This window comes from Pinus tabuliformis, chromosome 6 (assembly GCF_031772625.1).
Source record: "Pinus tabuliformis cultivar Carrire ecotype Pingquan chromosome 6, CPIR1, whole genome shotgun sequence".
NCBI lineage: Eukaryota > Viridiplantae > Streptophyta > Pinopsida > Pinales > Pinaceae > Pinus > Pinus tabuliformis.
In genome coordinates this window covers 1,914,200,560-1,914,224,031 of record NC_142292.1, presented here as the reverse complement: position 1 = coordinate 1,914,224,031, position 23,472 = coordinate 1,914,200,560, and the positions used below count along the sequence as shown (strand labels likewise).

At 40.6% G+C, this 23,472-nt stretch overlaps 1 protein-coding gene across 2 annotated transcripts in view; it reads right to left on the bottom strand.

Annotated features, from left to right (window-relative positions):
* The window catches only part of LOC149266840 (plasma protein), a 278,870-nt gene that overhangs the window by 1,120 nt on the left and 254,278 nt on the right, over positions 1–23,472 (bottom strand). The gene's annotated exons all lie outside the window — the stretch shown is intronic.

The following is a 23,472-nucleotide window of genomic DNA, read 5'->3' as shown; positions in this document are numbered from 1 at the left end:
CGAAATAAAAATAAAATTGCTGTGTAAATCCAGCTCTCCATCCAACACCATTATGACAACAAATGAGAAAAACCAGATCCAGTATAGGTTTCTTATGCCTCCTCATTTAACTAAGTATCAATTAGACTACACCTAACATACAACAGGATGACAAACGCTGCCTTTTAATCATCATCTTATATATGGGGTAGGATTCGCATGATAATTATTATGGAAACTAAGCTGCCTGATAAAAGTTTGGTACAGGGAAGACAAAAGTTCATTACTGCTGAAAATATGACTAGCCAATAAGATTTTAGATAGTAGCCAACGTAGCGGGCAAAAGGAACTCCATACAAGTGACACAGATTGGCTCAGTGACATGCTAAATGGAAAGCAAATGAGATCTTTAATTAACAATTTAGCATAAATACATCATAGAGACAGAACCAAGGATTTTCTGCATGCATGTAATTGCAACTTCTAAAATTACATTGAGACTTTAAAACAGATACCAGATGTCAAGTTTGCCATCATAAAAGGAACACGCAGCAAAGAAAGAAATGGGATAGCTAATCAAAGAATCCATGCCTTGGACATATTTTTCACTGCAAATTTTGAGTCGTCTTGAGAAAATGATACAATACTCACAGAAACTTGCTGTATTTCAGCAAGTCAATTTGACTGCCCCCAAAACAAAGCCATCATGTAACTCAAGGTAACTCACCCAGTCAAAGTGACATACCCACCCATGCTCTCCGGGCTGACGGCCAGGTATGCATTTCATCACATCTCAATTGCACCTCATTAACCAGTTGGAATTCCAACTAGGTATGGAAATGGGCATCCAACAGCACCCAAATATGTGGTTAATGAAACTAAATGCAGATTACAAATTTGAAATGTATAAATTGAAATCACATTTAAAACACAGCATGTTCATTTATTCATCTATGTGCTCATTTTTTACTTAAAACACGTGACAGCATATAAATTCTTCAACAAATAATCTATTTTTAAGGTCGTGGCCAAGCCAGACACCAAATTGGTGTATGAGACCCCCTTGTTTGATGGACAACAGACCCATCTCTGTGCAGCAACTTGATTACTATAGTCTCCGAAAGTGTACATATTCTACCCCACTCTGGATTTGAACTTGTGACCCCTTAGGAGGAAACACGTGCTCTTAATCATTAGGCCCACTCAAGCTGTACCCATTTAACTATGGACTGTGAAAAATCAGTGAACCAAATCAAATTGCAGCAACTGGAAATAATTCTCCTAATAGTTAATTAAATTTAACAATTTATTTACTGTGAGCTACAACAAATATTGAATCAATCACACTGCAACCTACACAAATTAACTGTGGAAGAAATACTAGCACACACACATAAAATGATACAGTTATTTTTGGACCAATGTCCCCTCAAAAACCCAACTCAGGTAAACCGGTGCAGCAGCTGAGGGTTTTATTATTATGCAGTAGAGAAATAATCTGAGACAACTGGATGCCGAAACTGGCAATCCTACAGAGAAATACTGGCAAGAAAATCTAGTGAGGAGAAATTCCTCACCCACAAGTAAATCCCGGCACTAACCTCAACTCAAATTGAGCCATCCAAAGTGTCCTTTGTGCAGTCATTGTGTCGCCCTAGCACAGTTGTTGTTGCTCTCAGCTTGGAACAACATCTCCTCAAGCCGTCTAACTAGTTGTTGTCTGGGAAAAAGTCTCTCCTGGTCTTTGGAACCTCTGCGTAGCTTTTGGCACTGAAATTCTGCTTCTCCCTAGCAATTCGACTTTGCCTCTAGAGGCTACTGCGCTGCTTTGCGTCAACCTCACTATGGCTTCTCTGCAAATGCACTCACCGGATCAGGGAATCTTCCTCCGGCTTCACTATCTCTGCCCCTCTCTCTCTGCTTTGATCTCACTGGTTCTCTCTCCGGCAACTGACTGTTGCTACTCAGGAAATTGATTTGCTCATGAAATCGAACTGCTGAAGTGTATTCTCCAAGTGCCCATCGACATCTTCTTATAATCTTTTGTTGAGGCTTCAACGGCGAAGATTATATCTTAATCTATGGCTAGGATTAACTTGAAGTCGATCAGTGTGAGTTTCTGGAAGATTCACACCATAACTTAATTAATTTTGATTAATTAGTCATATTCCCTAGGTTTAGACTTAGGAAATATTTAAAAGCTAACTAATAATCTAATCAAGTCACTTCTAGGCAGAATTTCAAGAAACGATTTATGGGTTTTGGAGATCTCATGCACTCTAGCCTCTCCACAAAATTTCAAGGCTAGAACATATCTGATGCTACAAAAACTAACACTCCCTCTTAGTGAGGAATGTGTTCTAGTGTTGTTGCCCCCTTAGCAATGCCCTGTCTCTGCATCATCTCCTATCACGTTGCTGATGTCTGGTTGTTGCTGCCCACCAACTAATGCGCAACTCTGATATGTGTTGCATCTGTGTTGCTGCTGACTCTACTAAACTACTACCAACACTGCATCTGCACTGCAACTCTCTCTCCATCTGCTGTTGCTGCAACTGCAACATCTGCAACTGAAAAGCATCCTAAATACTGAATCAATTGTGATCAATAAGATACATCTTTCACCATAACTTAATTAATTTTGATTAATTAGTCATATTCCCTAGGTTTAGACTTAGGAAATATTTAAAAGCTAACTAATAATCTAATCAAGTCACTTCTAGGCAGAATTTCAAGAAACGATTTATGGGTTTTGGAGATCTCATGCACTTTAGCCTCTCCACAAAATTTCAAGGCTAGAACATATATGATGCTACAAAAACTAACACTCCCTCTTAGTGAGGAATGTGTTCTAGTGTTGTTGCCCCCTTAGCAATGCCCTGTCTCTACATCATCTCCTATCACGTTGCTGATGTCTGGTTGTTGCTGCCCACCAACTAATGCGCAACTCTGATATGTGTTGCATCTGTGTTGCTGCTGACTCTACTAAACTACTACCAACACTGCATCTGCACTGCAACTCTCTCTCCATCTGCTGCTGCTGCAACTGCAACATCTACAACTGAAAAGCATCCTAAATACTGAATCAATTGTGATCAATAAGATACATCTTTCACCTAAGTCTCTGACTACTGCTAGTATTTGCTTTCTCACTAAGGCATTTGTGTTGCTGTTGACTCTGCACTACGCTGCTTAGTATCTGATGACTACTAGTATGTAACAGTCCCCCCTCTAGTATTGACTATATCAACTTCGACTAATCCATCCTGCTACTGATATTGTGGGCCCCCATAGCTAGGTAATGATCCATGAAGTGGAACCCTCAAGGACCCTACCCATCTTTATAGCTCTCTGAGGCTACAAAACCAAGTCACTCCACCTCACTCCTGGGGGTATGTCAGTGAACATGGCAAAGTCTTCCTCCAGCCTGGAGGAAAACCTATCGATCTTTGTGACGCTGCCTACTAGTCCTGCTTCTCCTCCTTGTCCTTCTTCCTGAGAGGACACTAGGTGTTGTAGTGGCCAAGCTCACCACATCTGAAGCACTTGACCTTCGACATGTCCTTCTTCTTCTTTTGCTGCTCCCCCTGTCCCTGACTAGGACCCTTTGATGCGAGGGCCACATTCTCCTCCTCCTTCACCTTCTTCAATCTGCTGCTGCTGCCAATGATGGAGCTCTTGAATAGAGCTTGTCTCAACTCCTCCTGTTGCAAATCAGCCCACATTCTATCCGAACTTGGCAAGGTTTCTTTGCCTAAGATACTTTGGACAAATACTTGCCACTTGTCTAAGACACTATTGAGCGCCATTGGCCAATCATACTAGCTCTATGGGTTGAGGCGTTACCCCAACAGCTGACAATTGGTCCCAGATCTCCTAAATCCTGGTGAGGAAGGGGTCTATGCTTTCCCCTTTCTGGATCCTAGTGCATCTCAGCTACTCCTCCAAGTACATCTTCCATTGCTTGGAAGTGCCTTGGTATAGTGTGGAAAGTGTATCCCACATCTCTTTGGTCGTTCCCTTGGCCGCTATGTGTGATACAACATGATCCCAGACACCATCTATGATCAATCTCTTCACCCTCGCCATCTCCTTTCAGTATTCCTTCAACTTGTCTGCATCCGTGAGAGGAGCTACCACTGCATCAATATATGGCTTCAAGCCATATTCATCCAGAAGGAAGGACATCCTTTCCCTCTAGATGACAGTTGGAAGCACTGTCCAACCTGTCCAGATCTCGATGTCCGGCAGTGGCCATTTGAGAATGATGTAGAAAATCTCTTCCCTTCTGCTTAGTTGTTGCTCAACTATTCACACTCCCTTCTGGAGTGAGAAACTCTACACATGACTGCTTATCTACTAGGGAATTCAAACTTCTTGAGACTAGAAGTTCCCTGAGGACAAATTTTCCCTCAGTTTGTGCTCTTCTTCCTCTTGACACTAGTTCTGCTCTCGCAAACTGCTGCAAAACTGCTGCGTCAAGCTAGAGATATGCTCTGCGAAAAATATTGGTTGCTCCCTCTGCCTCTGCAAACCCTCGATCTGGAGAGATCAAACTACTACACACTACAACTCAACCTACTAGCTTCGATACTACAACTCATCCTGCAATTTCGGCCTTGCATCTTTCTTAGAAACCCTAATCCGACCTCTACTTGAGACCTTCCTAGAGCAAGACAGCTCTCCCAAGGTCAACGACATCAATATATGGTTTTCTCTCTACCAACAACAAGATTTTGCACTTCGTCCTGCTACAACTTGGACCTGTAATTTCAGCCTCCTTTTGCAGCACCAGAAACCCTAGATCCTCACACGTGTGAGAGAGACAAAGCTCAAAAACCAATAAATTTTATCCTTCTTCCTTCTCCAAGACCTTTGCTCTTCTTCTTCTTGCTTCCCAACTACAGATCGAACTCTTTCTTGATAGATCAAACTTGTGGAGTGAGTGAGTGCCAAATGGGGTCGAATTGCTCCTTTATATAACCTTCTCAAGGGATCGAATTCTCTCCTTTAGGTTGAATTGATGTTCCCATGGCCGACTTGTACTTTTGGAGCTTCCAACACTTTCTAGACCCAAAAATAATTCTTTTTACAAATATATTTTTCCCAGAAGGGTCTTATAAACATGATGTTGACTCTTTTGACTCAAGACAATAAATCCTAAGACCTAACAAACCATAGAAGCACGAAGAGCATTCCTTTACCTAGAAGACCATCAATAATGAGCATGAAACCCATGCTTTAGTAATAATAACTTTTTCTCTTATTTTCTTGTTTGTTACACAGGATACATATTGAAATGAGTACAACAATTATGATGACCGAAACTAGTTACATTTCTCAACATGGATCTCCTCCTCTCAGCCATTCACAACAGAAATCTAGGCATTCTCCCCCTGTGCATTCACTCCCTCAAGGAATCCATCCCAGCAAGTACAACAATTCAAGAAATCTACAAACCACTTAATTGCTCTCTAGGAGACTTGGAACGCTATTTTGTGGCACAAATGGGGCTAAATTGCAAGAAACGCCTAGTTTGGCCACATCTCAATACCTAAAACACCTTGGAACACCAAAGCGGTGTATGAAAAGCCTTGGAATGTTGTCGGTCGTACCCTACAGTGTTTTAAAATCTAGAAACTTGTATGGTGCAACCAGGAACATTCACATCACATTTCAGCTATTTCTAGTTATCTTTTTGTTAACTTCTAAATACGAGGTTTGATCTATTTAACACAACAATTATTTTATACCCGGAAATTTATTTAACCAGTAAATTAATTTTCTGAACTGTTGAAAATAAACACATTGGCATTTTAACTTTTCATAGTTCATTAGTAACGGAAAATACTCAAAAAAATGAATCACAAATATCACATAAATCTACCCAACCAAGTCTTCCTTCACCCTTATTAATTTGGAAAATTTAGTGCCTAGACCCACAGAGAAAAGACACAAAAACTACAATAATTGTTTGAACCTAGAAATTGCCCACTAGTTTTTCAACCTCGAGAAAAGTTGACCTTTGGAAATCGATTACCTGAATAACAACTTGGCCCTAGCAAACTCTTGGCATGTTCCTAAAAGTTTCAGCGTCCTCCCAGTTGTACGGTTGTACCCTAGAATTCTTGACCTGCCTATGCCTCCAAGTCTTAGCCTCTCCTCAATTGGAACTCGACCTCCCCTATCATAGTCTTAGCCTGCTCAAATTTTCAACCTCCCATTTTTCAAATCTCGCCCTCATCACTAAGAGATTCTCGACCTCCACAATTTCTCTCTGGAAGAACCCACTGCACACTCTCTCTTTCTCTTCAATCTTCAGCAAAACTGCAATATCACTCATGCAAGTCTCTTGCTCAATGTCTCATTGTTGTGTCTTCATCTTTTCCCTTAGGCTCCATTTATAATTTCTTATTGAGCCAAATCCCTAATCTCCAAAGTGATAGAGGGCTAGGATTAAATCCTGACCCACTTAGATCAATAGTGGGGATTAGATGTAAGTCAGTTAAATAATTAAATTATTTATCCTTAAAAACTTTAGCCCAATAGCTAACATTAATTAATTAATTAATATGTTTTTCTGAAGTTAAAACTTGGGAAAGAAATCATTATACTTGCTCCTCTCGAACAAGCACCCAAAGAGGACTCTCTCTCGCATGCTAGATGTTAAATTCTTTTATATCAAATCTGACTTATTTTACTTCAACAATTCTATTAAAAACCCATAAAATATTTATGCCAACACAATAACTCATAAAATAAAATGGAGAAATCAATCACACTACAATAACAAATTTATGCCAACACAATCTTCCTTCATATTAAAATTTTCAAGGAAATTTGGGCCTAGACCCCACAAAGAATAGACAGAAAAATACAATTGTTGGGAACTTGGCTCCAATGGAAAAATCGGCCTCAAGGAAATCAACCCTTGGAAATAGGCACTACTAAAGAAACTCGAACTCTATAAAATTTAGCCTCCCTCACCAACAATTCAACCCCTCTTTTCCCTCATACAACCCCTGCACACTTGAGAAATTTGGCCTCGAGATATTTCGACTCTCCTCTAGTAATTGGGCCCTCCTCTTCAGCTGACTTGACCTCTCCCTTTCCTACCTTTGGCTTCCCTAAAATTTCTCTGAAATTCCCTGTTGCAATTCTCCTCACTTCTCTTTATTCTAATCAAGCCTCACACTCTTGAGAAATTCAATTCCTCTACAATAACGTGTCTTCACGTCTCCCTTAGGGTTATTTTATAATTTCATTAAGCCAAAATTTGTAACCCTAATCTCCTAAGTAATCAATGGCTAGGATTAAATCATAAGCCTCACTTGAGATCAATGGATGAGATTATATCAACTCACTTAAATAATTTAATTAAACATAAACTTAATGTCTCATCTCATAATGATCCTCCGAGTCCCCCAAACATATGTCCGATATGCCTTGGATGTTACGCTATAACCAACGAAATACCCTTTCTTTACAGTCGAATCTAGCTTTGTACGGTTCTCGGTTGGAACAAGACAATAAGCAATACTACCAAAAATCCTAAAATGACCAACTTTTGGCTTCTTCCCTATAAATGCCTCCTTGGGTGTTGTTGCACCCATTTTTTCACAGTTCCAAGGAAGCAGTTGTGTCAATTTTTTTAAAGTTTAGAGTAATCAACCAGCTAGTTATCATGTCATTGTAAACCCAATTTATGCAAGTTGCAATGTAAATTATGCTAGTACGACCATTTAGTTATGTAACAACTTAGGTAAGCCTATGATTTTAGCGATGAATTTCATCCTAGGTGGTTTTTCGTCTCACTGCATTATGTGTGTTTCTAAACACAGATAATTGGTAGAGTTTTTCCCTCCAACTTAAACCCCAAAACTAGGGTGGAATTTATAGTCGAAGTCTTAGGTGAGTCCTAGAGTTCTTAGTCGAGTCTATTGTAAAAGTGATTTGGGAATAATTTAAACTATTTGGTTAACTTATTTTATTACAGATCACTTGGTCTACTAGATCATATTGAGATGCATAATTGGGTAAATTTATGAGGGTCTATAATGAACGGGGTATTCGCCCTTTGAGGGTTGAATTTGTAAATTATCTTATGTAAAAGTATTGTATTGCATCGCCCCTTGCAAGCAGAGACCATGGCTAAAATATTTGAGGGTGGAAAAATAATTAATCCCCTCATGTCAATTAGTTAATTTTTTTAACAAAAATAAAATTAATTCCTAACCCAGAAAATTAATTAATTTAGAGTCAAAAAATAAAAATTAGAGAAATTAATTTCTCCAAGTCGAAAATGACCAAAAAAATCGTGGGTCAAAAAGAAGTTAATTTTTGGAGGTCCCCCACTAAGGCATAAATGAATATTTTAAGAAAAATTGAGCTCTTGGACCTTATTGGTCAAGTCAAAGTCAAAATTTTGAGGATAATAATCCAAAATATTTATTTTTGAATTTATAAAAAATGGTTTTAATAAGAAATTCGAAAATTTCTCAAAAATAACTATTTTCAATGGCAGAGATTAAAAGTTGATCAAGTATTTATTGATAATTGAGATTATTTTGATGGAGATCAAGCCAACTAGTCATTATTGCTTATTTTCCACTTGGAGGGATTTCTCTATAAATAGAAGTCATTTTGCTTCTATTTGTCATCTTTGGCTAATGTAATTTTGTAAACGCTAGTGTGAAGCCATTGTTCTGCTAGAAATGTTTGAAATTCGTAATAAAAGACTTTGGGGTTCAGTTCATGGTGTCTTTGTCTCATTGATCTGTGGTATGTGCTTTCCTATATTGTGCTTAAAAAATTTATAAACTTGTTTATTCATTAGATGGTGATAAAAACATTACATTGGTAGATTTTGGGTCTATCTTAGGTGATCTGATTCGCCATATGTCTAACCAATTTTCTTGAAGAAAATATGTAGAGTTTGCAAGTTCCCCGACCCTTGGGCTCCAAGTTCATAGACTGTGGGCACAAGCCGACCTTGTTTGGACTTCAGGAAATTTATGTGATTTTCTTACTATGTTAAGGTTGTGGTTAATATCTATCTTTCAAAATACATCAAGCCATTGTCATTGTTATAAAAATTTATTCTTCAAAAAATCTTTCAAGCATTATATATTTGTATATATATTGTAAATTATTTTCCGTAAAGTAATATTTGTAGAATAATATTTTCTAACCCTTGTTTTGCTGCTATTTCAAGTTTGGGGTTTATTTTGAATTTTTGTATATATTGGGGTTTTGTGTATTTTTATTTTCATTTGTGCAGGTGAGATCTAAGCTATTTCAAGAAGATTTGTTGGGTTGGTGCTAGATCTAAGCCCTTGAGGGTAAGATCTAGTCTTTAGAATTTTTGCAGGGCCAGTGTCAAGGAATTTTGCAGTGAAATTGAAAATCCTAAGAAAACTGAAATTTTGGCAAGGGTTTCAAATTTTTTTACCTCTAGGCCCAACGTCCTCCTTCTAAGCCTAGCCACATGCCAATTTTGGTCTTTTTCCCTTAGTCGTTGGCCTTGTTGCCCTAGCCGTCAAGCCCTAAGGGCTTTTCTCCTTGGTCGCAGGGCTATTAGGTCTTGCAGCAACCCTCTTTACGCCTCTAAGGCCTGGCTGCAGGCTTTTTTTGGGCCTCCCTTTCCCCTCGGCTCCTTTTTCCCTGCCTCCTTCATCCCTATCGTGGGCTTAAGTGCCCTCCTAACCCTCTCGACCCTCTTTCTCCCACTCTGTCCTGCCTTTTCAGCCCTCCGCTGCCCTTCATTTCCCTCCTCCAGATCTCGGCTTGCTCTTTTTTCCTACGCCGCAGCCTCTAAGAGGTTGGGTGTGGCCTTTCCAAGGCTTATCCTCGCCTACCATTGCCCTTTGTGGGCTCCTCTCTAAGTCGCTGCTCGCATAGGGCTTGTGGCAGCCCTTCAAGGCCTCTCGGCCCCTCCCTTAGCCTAGCGGCAGCCTTTCCAAGGCTTGTCGTGAGCCTCTTAGGCTCTCTCCCTTGAGCCGCCCCTCTAAGCGCCTTCATTCTGCCCTCTCTTCCTCACAATTGTCACAATGGGTAAGCATTTCATTTCTGGACTAATTCTTAGTGTGTTTTGTAGAAGTATTGGGCATAATCTTGGTGATTGAAGGTTAGAGAAATTGTAGGCAAGTACCCCATCCATCTTCAAGGCCTCAAGGCCTGAGGATTTGATCTCTAAACCCTCTAATTCTCACTGTTTTTCTACAGCAAGATCAAATCATTCATAACAGTGGTAAAAGACACATTGAATCAACATAAAATTAACTCTCACATGCTCTAACACATTGATAAATCATCGCATGAATTGGGCATTTATTTTTGGGCTTGATTTTATGAAAATTTGGTGACTGTCACAAGCTTCCTGAAATCTGATCCTAACAGTGACATAAGTGTCTTCTCACGGTTTGCATCTTCATTTAAAGTGCTCTTAAGGAAATAAGTAATTTGGGACTGTTTGACATACTTGGCATAAGAATAAAACATGAGTAACTCATGCTGTCATAAGGCTTCTATTGCTCATGTTCTAATAGTTACTCATTGTAGAAAAGCTTAGTTTACATTGTCTAATATGCTATTGTAAAAAGGGATTGTTGGCATTGTAACATTGGATAAAAAATACTAATGTTCTCTTGTCTTGTGAGTTTCATAATCCTAATTGTGCACTAATAAGTTCACTCTCTAAAGCACTTTAATCCTTTGGTGTTGTGTTGAATGATTTGAGCTACTTGGGCACCTTGTGTTAAATCAATTGTCTCTTGAGATCTAATTGGCATTTTAAGTGTTTTGTCCCAATTGTATTTAAAGAATATCATTGAATGTCTCTTGAGCAATTTGGCTAATTGAGAATCTAATAATCGTGGTGATATTAGAATCTAAGATCTAAGTGTTCTTAAACTTGAAGATTGGTGAATCTTATTGCATATGTTGAAGAGAATAATTGTTGAGAAATCTTGGCTAAAAACATTTGCAGCCTTATTGTCTCTTTTCGATAATTGTCATTGGCATCTCATATTGTATCATTTGCCAATAAGTGGATAAAATGCCCTAGTTGTTATCATTGTCATTATTCCTTGAATATATCTTTGTGGATGATAAATTTATCTTGAGCAATTGCACCGTGGATATATCTTGTATCTTGCTGGAAATTGTTAATTTGGTACATATTCTTGTGGTTGAGATTGTCTCTTTCCATTGACAAGTACTTATTGTCATAATTGAAGATTAATCATAACTAAAGTACTTAACATAAACAATCTTAACTCAAGAAGCACTCATTCGACTTGCATCTCATTCTAGAGCTAGTCTTGCATCTAATAATTTACCTCCAAACATAAACTTTGTTTATAGAGATAATAGGACCACCTTTCTCATCTAGCTTGAGGAGCCTAACACCTCTTTAATGGTTAACATGGTGACCTTGCAGTCATTAGAGCAACAGTCTCTGTTGATTTTTGGTAGCGTCGAATGTGCTCTAGCCTTGAAATTTGGTGGAGAGGCTAAGGCACATGAGATCTCCAAGAACCAGAAACCACTTGGAGAAATTCCACCCAGATGAAGAGATATTAAAATAATTAATATTTTTAATGGGTTCCTAAGTCTAAACTTGGGAAAATAAAAATATTAATGTGTATCAATATAAAATGGGTGAGAAAGTTCTAAGTGACGAGGATCAAGCCAATTCTAATTTTAGTCGTTGATTAGGAACTTACTCTCGATCGTTGAATCGTCAACAGGAAAAGTATAAGAAGAGGCTTGAGGGTCGGTTGGAGATACACCAAGAGAGATCAAGAATTTGATTTTCTGGGGTGAGGTTTATTGAGGAAATCGAGCAAGTGATCAATTGCAGTGAGGGGCAGTTCGACAAGGGATTTTTATCCGAGGTCGAAGAATACATAACAGAGAGGCAGTGCAGTGCCAAGAGAGATAGCGCAGGCCCTAGAAGGGTTGACACAGAGGCCAAACAACTAACGGAGAGGACACAGAGGCCGAATTGTTGGCGGAGAAGACACAGAAGGCTAACGTAGGCAGCACAGAAGTCGTAGAAGCTAACGTAGGGCCTCAGAGGCAGTGCTGGGGAGATTTTGTGGGGCAGACTGGGAGCAGATCAGGAAAATCGAATTTTTGAGCAAGGGAGGCTCACAGTCGAGGTGCCGCAATTCCAGCGCAGTGCTTGGAGCAGCCATCGCTGTCCATCACAGGGAACAACCAGAGTCACTATGGGGTTTGATCATCCGTTTGTTGAATTTGTCAGAATATCTGTCTCCGAATAGAGGTACTACTGCCAAGGATATTCTCTGTTGGGTGAGCCATTTCTCGCACCCTAGTTGTATTCATGAATCTGCTTAATAATACAAACCCCCTATATGCTGCACCCATTTTCCCGAATTGGGTTTTCCCGGGGACGATTGTCCAAAAATAATGGTGTCCCTTGTGTTATTGTCTCAGTGTATTTCAGTTCATGATCTGTATATTTGTGTAGGCTACAATAGTGTTTACATCGATGTTTATGAAATTAAATAACTTGTTAATGCAAAGAACAAGTAGGAGATAGTAAACCAAAAATTGCAGTAGGGGTTTCTGATGTGTTAGATTCAGAATTTTCATATGGTATCAGAGCGATTGCAGATCAGAGGTGACTGAAGACATCAACCGAGAAAATATGAGAATTTGCAGCAGAGAAGTAGTTGTCCCGAGAGACAGCGTTGTTCTAGAGCTGAAGGGACGAGAGGAGTGATGCAGTGCAGAGAGTGTGACGCAGAGGCTCACGCAGTGCCTACGTCAGCTTTCTGAGCCGGGAGAGGAAGAGGCAGTCGCTGGGAGGAGCCCATGCAGTAGCTGCGCCAGCTGTCTAGGCCAGCGCTAAGGCAGAGGGAGGCAGATCAGGCTTACGCAGTGCCAAGTCATCTTACTAAGCCAGGAAGGATTGACACAATGGCCAGGAGGAGCTGATCCAGCTCTCACTTTGATTACGCGGAGCCAGAAGTGCTCAAATTCTTCAGTTGTCGGGGCTAAGGGAGCTGAGCATATTTTGATTTGTGGAGCTGGTGGGACGTTGTTTCTATGAGTGTAGAACAGTGTCTAAGGAGACTGAACCAAGGTAGAGGGAAGCACTACCTCGACAAATTTCTAGCTAAGAAATCTAGATCTGTGCTGCAACGGAAAAGGAGGATTGGAGAGGAGTGATATGACAGTTGGCGGGAGGATTTCCGAGAGGGAAATCAGGACTCAGAGGGAGTCTAGAGAAGAGGAGCAGAGATGGCAGTAAACGAATTGAGGGATCAGGACAGATTGGATGGGGCCTCCAATTTTGTCATCTGGAAGGTTAGGATCCTAACAATCCTGGATAAACATCGCATCAAGGACTATGCCTTGAAAACCGTAGCTGTCCCAGTTGACCCTAATGCAAATGAGAAGTATGAGGAGGTCGAGGCAAAAGCGAAATCCATGATCCTAAGCGGGGTCAAGGATCATGTCATACCACATATTGCTGAGAAAAACACAAGGGAGACGTGGCAGACATTGACCACCTTATACCAGGGCTCTTCCGTGCAGTAGAAGATGTTATTGGAAAATCAGTTGAGGTCATATCAGATGCAGAAAGGAGAGGAGATAGATCCATTCTTTCTAAGGTTGCAAGGAATTCGCGACCAACTTACTTCTGTGGGGTCTACACCGGATCCAGAGTTCATGGTCAAGGCTTCTCTGAATGCAGTGTCTGAGGACTGGGAGACGTTTGTCCAAAGAATTTTGGGTAAAGCGACTCTCCCAAATTGGGAGGAGATGTGGGCAGCTCTTCGACGAGGAGAGATCAGGAGATTGACCAAGGCGAGGAGTAGCGGTAAGGGAGTTCGAATCAAGAAAGAGGAGGAGGATGCAGCTCTAGCATCTGTGGGACAACAGGGGGTTCAAAAGATGAAGAACAACAGGGGGTTCAAAAGATGAAGAAGAAAGATATCTCCAAGGTCAAGTGCTTCAATTATGGGGAGTTGGGACATTATGCCTCTCAGTGCCCCAAGAAGAAAGGCAAGGGAGAAGCTTTCGACTCAAAGGTTGCTCCAGCAAAGGCAGAGAAGGATGTTGAGACTGATAACGATTGTGCCATGAGTACTCATGCACCTCTAAAGAAGAGGTGTTGAGACATTGAGTTGTAATCAAGAGGATTGCAGAAGAGGGGCAGGATCCTTGAGGTGCCCAAACTATTGGATCACATATGACTACAGGAGCCCTTAAAGACAATAGCATGATGACAAGTTTCAAGTGGAACAAGGTGTGATGGAGCAGCAAGGCAGTGCTAGAGTGCAGAACTCTGTAGCAGCGCAGTGGAGGTTGCAATAGTGCGAGAGGCACAAAAGAGGTTGCGTAACGCAATGGCAGCAAAGGGAGCACAAGATAGCGGCAGAGGTAGCTTCAGCATCACAAGGCTTCCAGACTGACCAGGATGTTAGTGTTTGGGTGAAGTCAGTTACTTACTTCTCGATAACTGAGTTGCAGTGCAACAGTTAGCAGTGGCAGTGCTATGGGAAGCATGATGCAACATGTTGAGAGGGAGCTATAGTACCGATGTAGCAGTGGCAGTGGCAGTGTCATGGGCAGCAGTACAGGAAGCAGTAGTGTAGTGGATGTCGGGTAGCAGGCCAAGCATCAACACAAAGGACCGATGCAGAGGATCAGTGTGATGCTTCTATGGTGAAGCATTGCTAGAGCACATTCCTCACTAAGAGGGAGTGTTGATTTTTTGTAGCATCGGATGTGCTTTAGCCCTGAAATTTGGTGGAGAGGCTAAGGCACATGAGATCTCCAAGACCCAAAAATCGTTTGGAGAAATTCCGCCCGAATGAAGAGATAGTAAAATAATTATTATTTTTAATGGGTCCCTAAGTCTAAACTTAGGAAAATAAAAATATTAATATAAAATGGGTGAGAAAGTTCTAAGTGACTAGGATCAAGCCAGTCCTAATCTTAGCCGTTGATTAGGGACCTAATTTCAGTTGTTGAATCATCAACAGGAAAAGTATAAGAAGAAGCTTGAGGGTCAGTTGGAGATACACCAAGAGAGATCAAGAATTCGGTTTTCTGGGGCGAGGTTTGCTGAGGAAATCGAGCAAGTGATCAGTTGCAATGAGGGGCAGTGCGGCAAGGAATTCTTATATGAGGCCAAAGAATACATAACATAGAGGCAGCGCAGTGCCGGGTGAGACAGCGCAAGCCCTAGAAGGGTTGACGCAGAGGCCGAACAGTTGACGCTGAGGACGCAGAGGGCTAACGCAGGCAGCAAAAAATCCGTAGAAACTGACGTAGGGCCTCAGAGGCAGCACTGGGGAGATTCTGTGGGGTAGATTGGGAGCAAATCAACAAAATCGAATTTGTGAGCAAGGGAGGCTCACAATCGGGGTGATGCAGCTCCCAAAGGAGTGGTGCAGTTCTAGCGAAGTGCTTGGAGCAGCCATCGCTGTCTAGCACAGGGAACAGTCAAAGTCACTGTGGGGTTTGATCATCCGTTTGCTGAATTTGGCGGAATATCTGTCTCCGGATAGAGGTACTACTGCCAAGGATATTCTCTGTTGGGTGAGCCATTTCTAGCACCCTAGTTGCATTCATGAATCTACTTAATAATATGGACCCTCTATATATTGCACAGGCTTACCCAAATTGGGTTTTCCCGGGGACGATTGTCCAAAAATAACGGTGTCCCTTGTGTTATTGTCTCAGTTTACTTCAGTGCATGATTTGTGTATCTGTGAAGGTTGCATTTGTGTTTACTTCGATATTTATGCAATTAAATAACTTGTTAATGTAAAGAATAAGTAGGAGATAGTAAACCAGAAATTGCAATAGGGGTTTCTAATGTGTTAGATTCAGGATTTTTCACAGTCTCTGCAGTGCCAGAGGCACCAGGTGGTTAGTACCTAAGGGGGGTTATCCTTAATCAAGCCTTTGCTTGCTTTCCCTTGGTTTCTTTCTCACAACCTACTCTAGAGACTAGCTTCAAAATAGTTAAGAGGAAGGATACACTTAGAATAGGAATTTAATTAAAAATAATCAAGATTCTTGCATCACACCTAAGTCATAGGATTTGCATAGCATATAGGATAGTTAAGCATTCAAGCATCGATTGCTCATTCGAATACCTGGTCCTTAATCGATCTAAAGCAAGTTGACTCCATAACGCACTGGTCTCACATATAAATCTAATCAAATCTTTAAAACTGACTAAAATTAACCGAGTGGTTAGGCCATTCAATCGTGTCTCCCGAACTTGTTGGTTGCTAATAAGTCTTGCATTTCTATCTTCCATTGGGACTACCAACCATAGCCTGTTGTTGGGAGACAACTAGAGCGGAGAGGTAGGGGATCAAGGTGATAGCCCTCGGCCAGAGTCATTGTCGTAGTGTCTATACAATCTGAGCAACAACAGGTGTCATCTTTCCCAACACCTTTTTTGGAAATCTAATCTAAATGTATATTGTTGTGCTACTTGCTTTTGCCCAAATATATCTAGGCATATCCTGATCATATAGCATGGCCCTTGCTGCTCCAACTATGGATTTGTTATTACGTTCTGCAATGCCATTTTGTTGTGGGTTATATGGATTTTTCCATTCTCTCCCGATTCTTTCCTTGGCACAAAACTCCTTGAAGGCTTTCTTGATATACTCACCCCCATTGTCTGTCTGAAGTACCTTTATCTTCTTTACTTACGAGTTCTCCACAAGAGCCTTAAACTCCTGGAAGCAACTGAAAAACTCATCTTTTGTCTTCAAGAAGTATATCCATGTCTTCCCGGAGAAATCATCAATGAGAGACCATGTGGACGAGGGACCACAAATATCAGAATGTATTGTTGACCACTAAAGTTGCGCTTGAAGACTCTATGACCAAGGATATGTCAGAGCATTCCGACACTTACAAAGTTCTAGATTTCATCAGGTCTTCTAAGCCCCTTTCCTTCTCTCTTTCTTCATTCAGTCCTCAGAATCCGCAACCCTACTGGGATATTGTATAAATGTCACTAGCATGATGAGTAAAGATATGTAACAGACCTAGGATGTTCAGACTTGATCAACAAGCGAGTACACCTTGGAGTATTTTTTTAGTTGGTTAACTATTTCCACTTTTTAGTAGCAAATAATTTTCTAGGTTTTTTCACTCCATGTATATCCCAAAGTCAGGTTGACAGCTTGAAGATCGTGTTTTAAGTCCATTTGAGTGTCTAGGGTCAATGTATATTACCACGCTAGGTCATCTCTGAAATTTCATGGAATTTGACTAAGTCTAAGTAGGATTTTTTACTAATTAAAAAATTCCCACAAAACGGTGTTTTTTAATTAACTTCTATATAATGATGAATATAAGTGGTCCTAGGAAATGTTTGGGGCGTGTGACTACTCGAAATTCATCCTCAGTGTTGAGAAATCTAAGGGTAGCAAGTTTAAGTGATTTCTCTTTCTTGATAATTGCTTGTAAAGACTTTTTACTTTTCTTGATTTTATTGTTCTTTAGCTTTATTATTATTGAGTTCTTTTCATCAAACAGTTACCAAAACATAATCAACAATGAGACAAAGGACACCAGATATAGGCGATCAGCCAGGGCCAAAACCTCTCCAATCTTGAGAAGAAAACCTGCAAAATCATTCTTCTTATAGAATCTTCAATTGATGAATTCCAAGACCTAGACCCTCCAAGACCAAGTCACACCTTCTAGCAACTTCTGCAATTTCTGACTTCCAGCAACTTCTTCTGCAATTTCGACCTCCCTAGAAAATTCTTTTGCAACTTCGACCTTCCCAGCAGATTCTTCTGCAATTTCGACCTACCCAGAAAAATCTTCTGCAACTTTGACTTGTCCAGAAAAATATTCTACAGAAACCCTAGATCTTGATTCTCCTTTGCTTGATTAGATGCTCTCTCCTAGATAATTCAGCTTCCAAAATAGTTCCTTTTGATGACTTGACTTCACTTCTACAACTCGGATTTTCTGCAACAGCAAGAACCCTAATTACTTCGCACGTGGAGAGAATTAGCCCAAAAACAATCCCAAAAACTCGACTTTTTCTTCCTCTATCTTCTTCTTCTTTGGACTCATTTTCTTTCTAGTGATCGAACTTGAGTGTGTGAAGTGTGTGTACTTCAAATGAGATCGATGGCTCTATATATAGGCTTCTTGTCACATCCTTTTAGGCTGACTTGTTGCTCCACAGACCGACTTGATGCGTGCACATTTGACATGGGCTTAGAGGGTCTTTTGACTCTAATTTGGTTCAAATAATTTTTCTTACAATATGTAACATGCACAAATGGGTCATTCATACATGACAATGACTCAATGACTTTATGACAAACCTAGAAGCACTCAATGGGTGCTTTGACCTAAAAATAAATTCTCTTGAGCATGAAACCCATGCCTCAAGACTCACTATAATAAATTTGTTTTTCTTTTTTCATTAATTCCATAAAATCATGAGCACATTTGTCATTATTAAGAATTTTCATCAAAATAGTCGGATTGGTAACCCATCTGTATAACATCATACCATCCAGCATTATCACATAGCAAGGCCTTGACTAACAGCTCTATCTCTCCACAAGATCAGAGCACAATGTCGGCGAGACCAATGATTTATAGGCACCTTCATCATTGTCTCTCTAGGAGCATACCCCACCCGGGTGTTCACAGGGTATGTCCTTCTAGGATTATTCTTATCTTGGATTCTCAATCCTCAGAGAATATCCGTCCTCTATGACTACTCTTATCTTGGATGCCCTACCACATCCTCAAAGAATATCAGATGTCAAATGCTTATCCAATCCTCCATTTTTTTCTTCCCAAGTGAAGACAAGAATGATGTGTCTATCTCTCCCTCTCAACTAGGGAGGATATACCCATTCCAATGAAGGAATGTACCCATTCTCGTAAAAAGGAATGTGCCCAAGCTCCCTCTTAGCTAGGGGCTTGCTTCCAAGTTTCTTCTTAATTATAAACTTGCTTCTAGGCTCCCTCTTAATTAGGGACCTATTTCCAGCAGCAACTCTTTCTTCATTGGTGGAGATCATGGGACCTTCAGCTGCTTGTAGCGCTCCTCCATCCGATGTCATGAATTTTATTTTTAACATTATGGAGCCCTCATCTTTGGGACTTCTTCGTATAGCATCGGCCATACATCACTTTCCTTCTCAAATAAGGGTAGTCATGTCTTTCTTCCTTTTATATTGGAGAGTGATCCATTAGACCTGTTGTCGCTCGGATTGTACAGGCACCACGACAACCACTCTGGGTGGGGGTTGTCACTCTAATCCCCTCCCACTCGGTTCTAGTTGTCTCCTAATAGCATGCTATGGCGAGTATTCCCTATGGAAATGAGGTGGACGAAAACAAGTTGGGAACCAACTTGTTCGAGAGACACAGTTGAGTGGCATAGCTACTTGGTAAAATTTAGCAAGATTAAGAATTTGATTAGATTTAATATTAAGACCGATGCCTGATGGAGTCAAAACTTCCTGCTTATTATATCCAAGTAACCAAATGGACAATTGTCGCTTATATGATGAACTAACCTATATGAAGATGCAACTCCTAAGAACTAAGTGTGATGCAAGGATCTTGGTTATTTTTAGATTAAATGCCTAATCTAAGTTGAACCTTTCCCTTAACTATTTTGAGAAACAGTCTTCAAAGTAGGTTGTGAGATGGAAGCTAACGGGAAGCAAGCAGTGGCCTGATTAACGATACCTCCCACTGTGTTCCAATCACCCAGTGCCTTCGACGCTGCAGAGACTGTGGCTCTAACAATTGCAAGGTCATTGTGTTAACCACTAAAAAGGGTTGAATCCCTCAAGCTAGATGAGAGAGGGTTGTCCTAGGAGTCTATCAACCAAGATTATGCTTGGAGGTAAGTTATTAAGTGCAAAACTAAGACTGGAATGCTTATGCAACGATTATGAGTGAAGTTACTTGAGTTAAGATTGTTGAAGTACTTAAGAACTGATTACACTTTATGACAATAGTACTTAATAATAATTATAAGGCAATCTTAAAACAAGACGAGTGCTGAAGGATACAAGTGTCAATGAATCAATCAACAATGTACTTAGAACAAATTATCCAATTGTCGATTAGCCAATGATTACACGATGCAAATAAAATTCAACATGCTCTTATCACAATGCCAATTAGATTTCAAATGGAACTTGGAGACCAAGGACTGAAATACCTGCAAACACTATGTATTTATCTCAAGAAAATCCATTAATCATATGGTGAATCAAATCACTTAAGATTAGTCCAAAACTATCAATAGAAAGATTTTATCCCCATCTAATGAAAAACAGATCTTACTATTTATCAGCACAACATAGGAAGGGCCGTAGTCAGTACATACCACAAATTAATGAACATGACACACCTTGAATTGCACCCTGTTACCGCTCAAACCAGCAGGGGAGCTAAAAGGGACTCCTAAAGGGGCAACTGCTAGATCAAGGGCAATAATGGATACTTAGCCCACTATCACCTCAGCTAAGACTCCCTAATATTCACGGACTTTCACTGATGGGAGGAGATTCAGTATATAGAAAGTCACTTGTCAAGGATAAATCAACAAATGATGTGAAGTGACCTTAATGATCCTTTTCCTAGAAGGATGTTAAGGGTGGAGTTTTCTTGCTCTTCAAGCAAGGTACAAAGCTTTCTAGGATAAGGAGGTGAGGATTTAAGGGCTAGGTTAGAGGAATACGCCTTGTAAAGGAGTTTCCCAATCCCTAAATCCTTATTGAGCTTGACTTCTCAAGTGGTTCTTTGAGAATTAACTTTTCAAAGGTATGGAACCATCCAGGACCAAGTGGACCCGGACTAGGTTAAAGAGAGAGAATTTAGCAACCAATGATGATCTTAACCTAGAAAAGGAAGGTGAAACGATCAAACAAGAATTTCCACTTAAAGGTGTCAAATTGATCCTATGAGGTACTAGCCTAGGGAATACCAGGGAAAAGTTTGATCTCGGAGCTAGGGCTTGGGATATCTCACAACCCCATCGTCAGAATGGCTTCAAATGTGAAAATTATATCACTGCAACATTTGATTTACTTTTCCTACTTATTCTTCAACAAGTTATTTATGAAATTCCTTCAATAAACATTAAAATAAATTCTGCTACGAATATCACACCGAAATACAGAAACAAACACATGTACAAGAATCAACACATTGACACAGATATTTTGGACAATAGTCCTCGGAAAAATCCAATGTGGGAAAACCGATGCAACAAAGGAGGATTTTATTATTCAGCAATTCTTCAGTACAACAGGGTCCCACACTGGCTTACCCATAGAGAGAGAAATTCTCCAACACTTCTCCTAGTCCTAGTGTCAGCTTGGCTGACCTTTGCGTGGCTCCCAGACACTCTGTGTCACCCACGCAGGCCCTCTAGTGACTGCGCGGTCTCCTGCTAACTCTGTGTCTGCCTCTCCTACCTCAGTGCTGGTCTCTAATGGTTGATCCCTTCTCTTTGTTCCGTACTTGATGCCTCCTAACTGCTCACCAAACCACTAATTCGAATTTCTATGCTAACCCCACTCCAGAAATTGAACTGACTGGTTTCCCTCAGTGTGTCCTCCAAGTGACCCTCAAGCCTCCTCTTATACTTTTCTTGTTGACAAATCAACGGTCGAGATTAAGTCCCTAATCAATGGCTAAGATTAACTCTGGCTTGATCCATGACTTTTGGACCCTTCTAACACAGTTTTATATTAATTCACATTAATATTTTATTTTCCCTAAGTTTAGACTTATGGACTCCATTAAAAATATTAATTATCTTAATATCTCCCAAATTGTTTAGAATCTTCCCAAACCATTTATGGGTATTGGAGATCTCATGTGCTTTAGCCTCTCCACCAATTTTCGTGGCTAAAGCACATCCGATGCTACCCTAAATCAACACTCCATCTTAGCGAGGACTATGCTCTAGTAATACTCCTCACTGACTATCACCCTGATCATCCGGCATCGGTCCCTGTGTTGATGCTAAGCCTCCATGCCCAACATTCTCCGCACTGCTGCATCCCGTACTGCTGCCCATGGCTCTGCTACTGCCACTGCTGCATCTGTACGACAAATCCCTCTACATTCATGTTGTTGTTGGTCCTTTCTCCCAACACTGCATTTGCACTACAACTCTCTCTGCATCCGTGTTGTTATCGCTTCCATTTCTTTTACTGAAATGGGTTCTTTACCATCCCCATCTTTTCCCTGTAGTCAAACTTTGTCCTTCCAAGGGCCCTGGTGAGGATCTTCGCCACCTGTTCTCTTGAAGGAGTATAGCTCAACTGTACAGCTCCTCGTTGGACACAATCCTTGACAAAGTGACACCGGATATCAATATGCTTCGACCTATCATGAAACACTAGATTCTCAGAGAGCCTGATGCAACTCTGATTCTCGCACATGATCCTGGTCGCTCCATATTCCTTCTGAATAGGTTCACAAGCAGTTTTCTAAGCTATATGGCCTCACACAAAGTTGTGCTTGCTGCCATATATTCTGCCTCAGATGAGCTCAGAGCCACGGACTTCTGTTTCCTACTGCACCAGCAGGTCATTCCTGATCCAATGTTGAAACAATACCCAAAGGTACTTTTCCGATCCACTGAACTTCCTGCCCAATCTGCATCAGTAAATCCACTCAATCTGATATCCTTACCCCTGCTGGACAAAAGTCCATAAACGACTGTTCCCTATAAATACCTGAAAACATGTTTGGCAGTTGCCCAGTGCACCATCTTCAGTTCCACCATGAACTGACTGAGGATGTTGACAACATAGCAAATGTTTGGCCTGGTATTGACCAGATACATCAAGGACCCTATGAGCTTCCTATATAAGGTGGGATCAACATCCTTGTCTTCTGATGCATCAATCTTCTTCCAGTTGGTGATCATTGGAGTAGCCATGGGTCTACAGTCCTCCATCCAGAATTTCTTCAGGATTTCTGTAACATATCTCCCTTCCCAAGGAAGATCTCTCCCTTTTGCTGCCAAACTTCCAACCCTAGGAAATAATGCATTCGTCCCAAATCCTTCATATCGAATCATGTGGCTAGATTCTTCTTGCAGTCCCCGATGAGCCTGGATGATCCTGTCAAAAAGAGATCATCCACATACAATACTAAGATAAGCGGCTCATTCTCTACAACCAAGTAGTAGAGATTTGGATTTGTGTCTCTTGACAAATCCCATCTTCTCCAAGTAGCCATCAATTCGACCATACCATGCTCTAGGTGCCTGTTTTATTCCATACAAGGATTTCTCCAACCTACATACATGAGACTTCTTTTCATGTGTCTCAAAGCCCTCTGGTTGTTCAATGTATACCTCTTCTTCTATTACCCCATTCAGAAAAGTCGTTTGGACATCCATCTGATGAATCTCCCATCCCATTTGAGCTATAATAGATATCACGGTCCTAATAGACGTATACC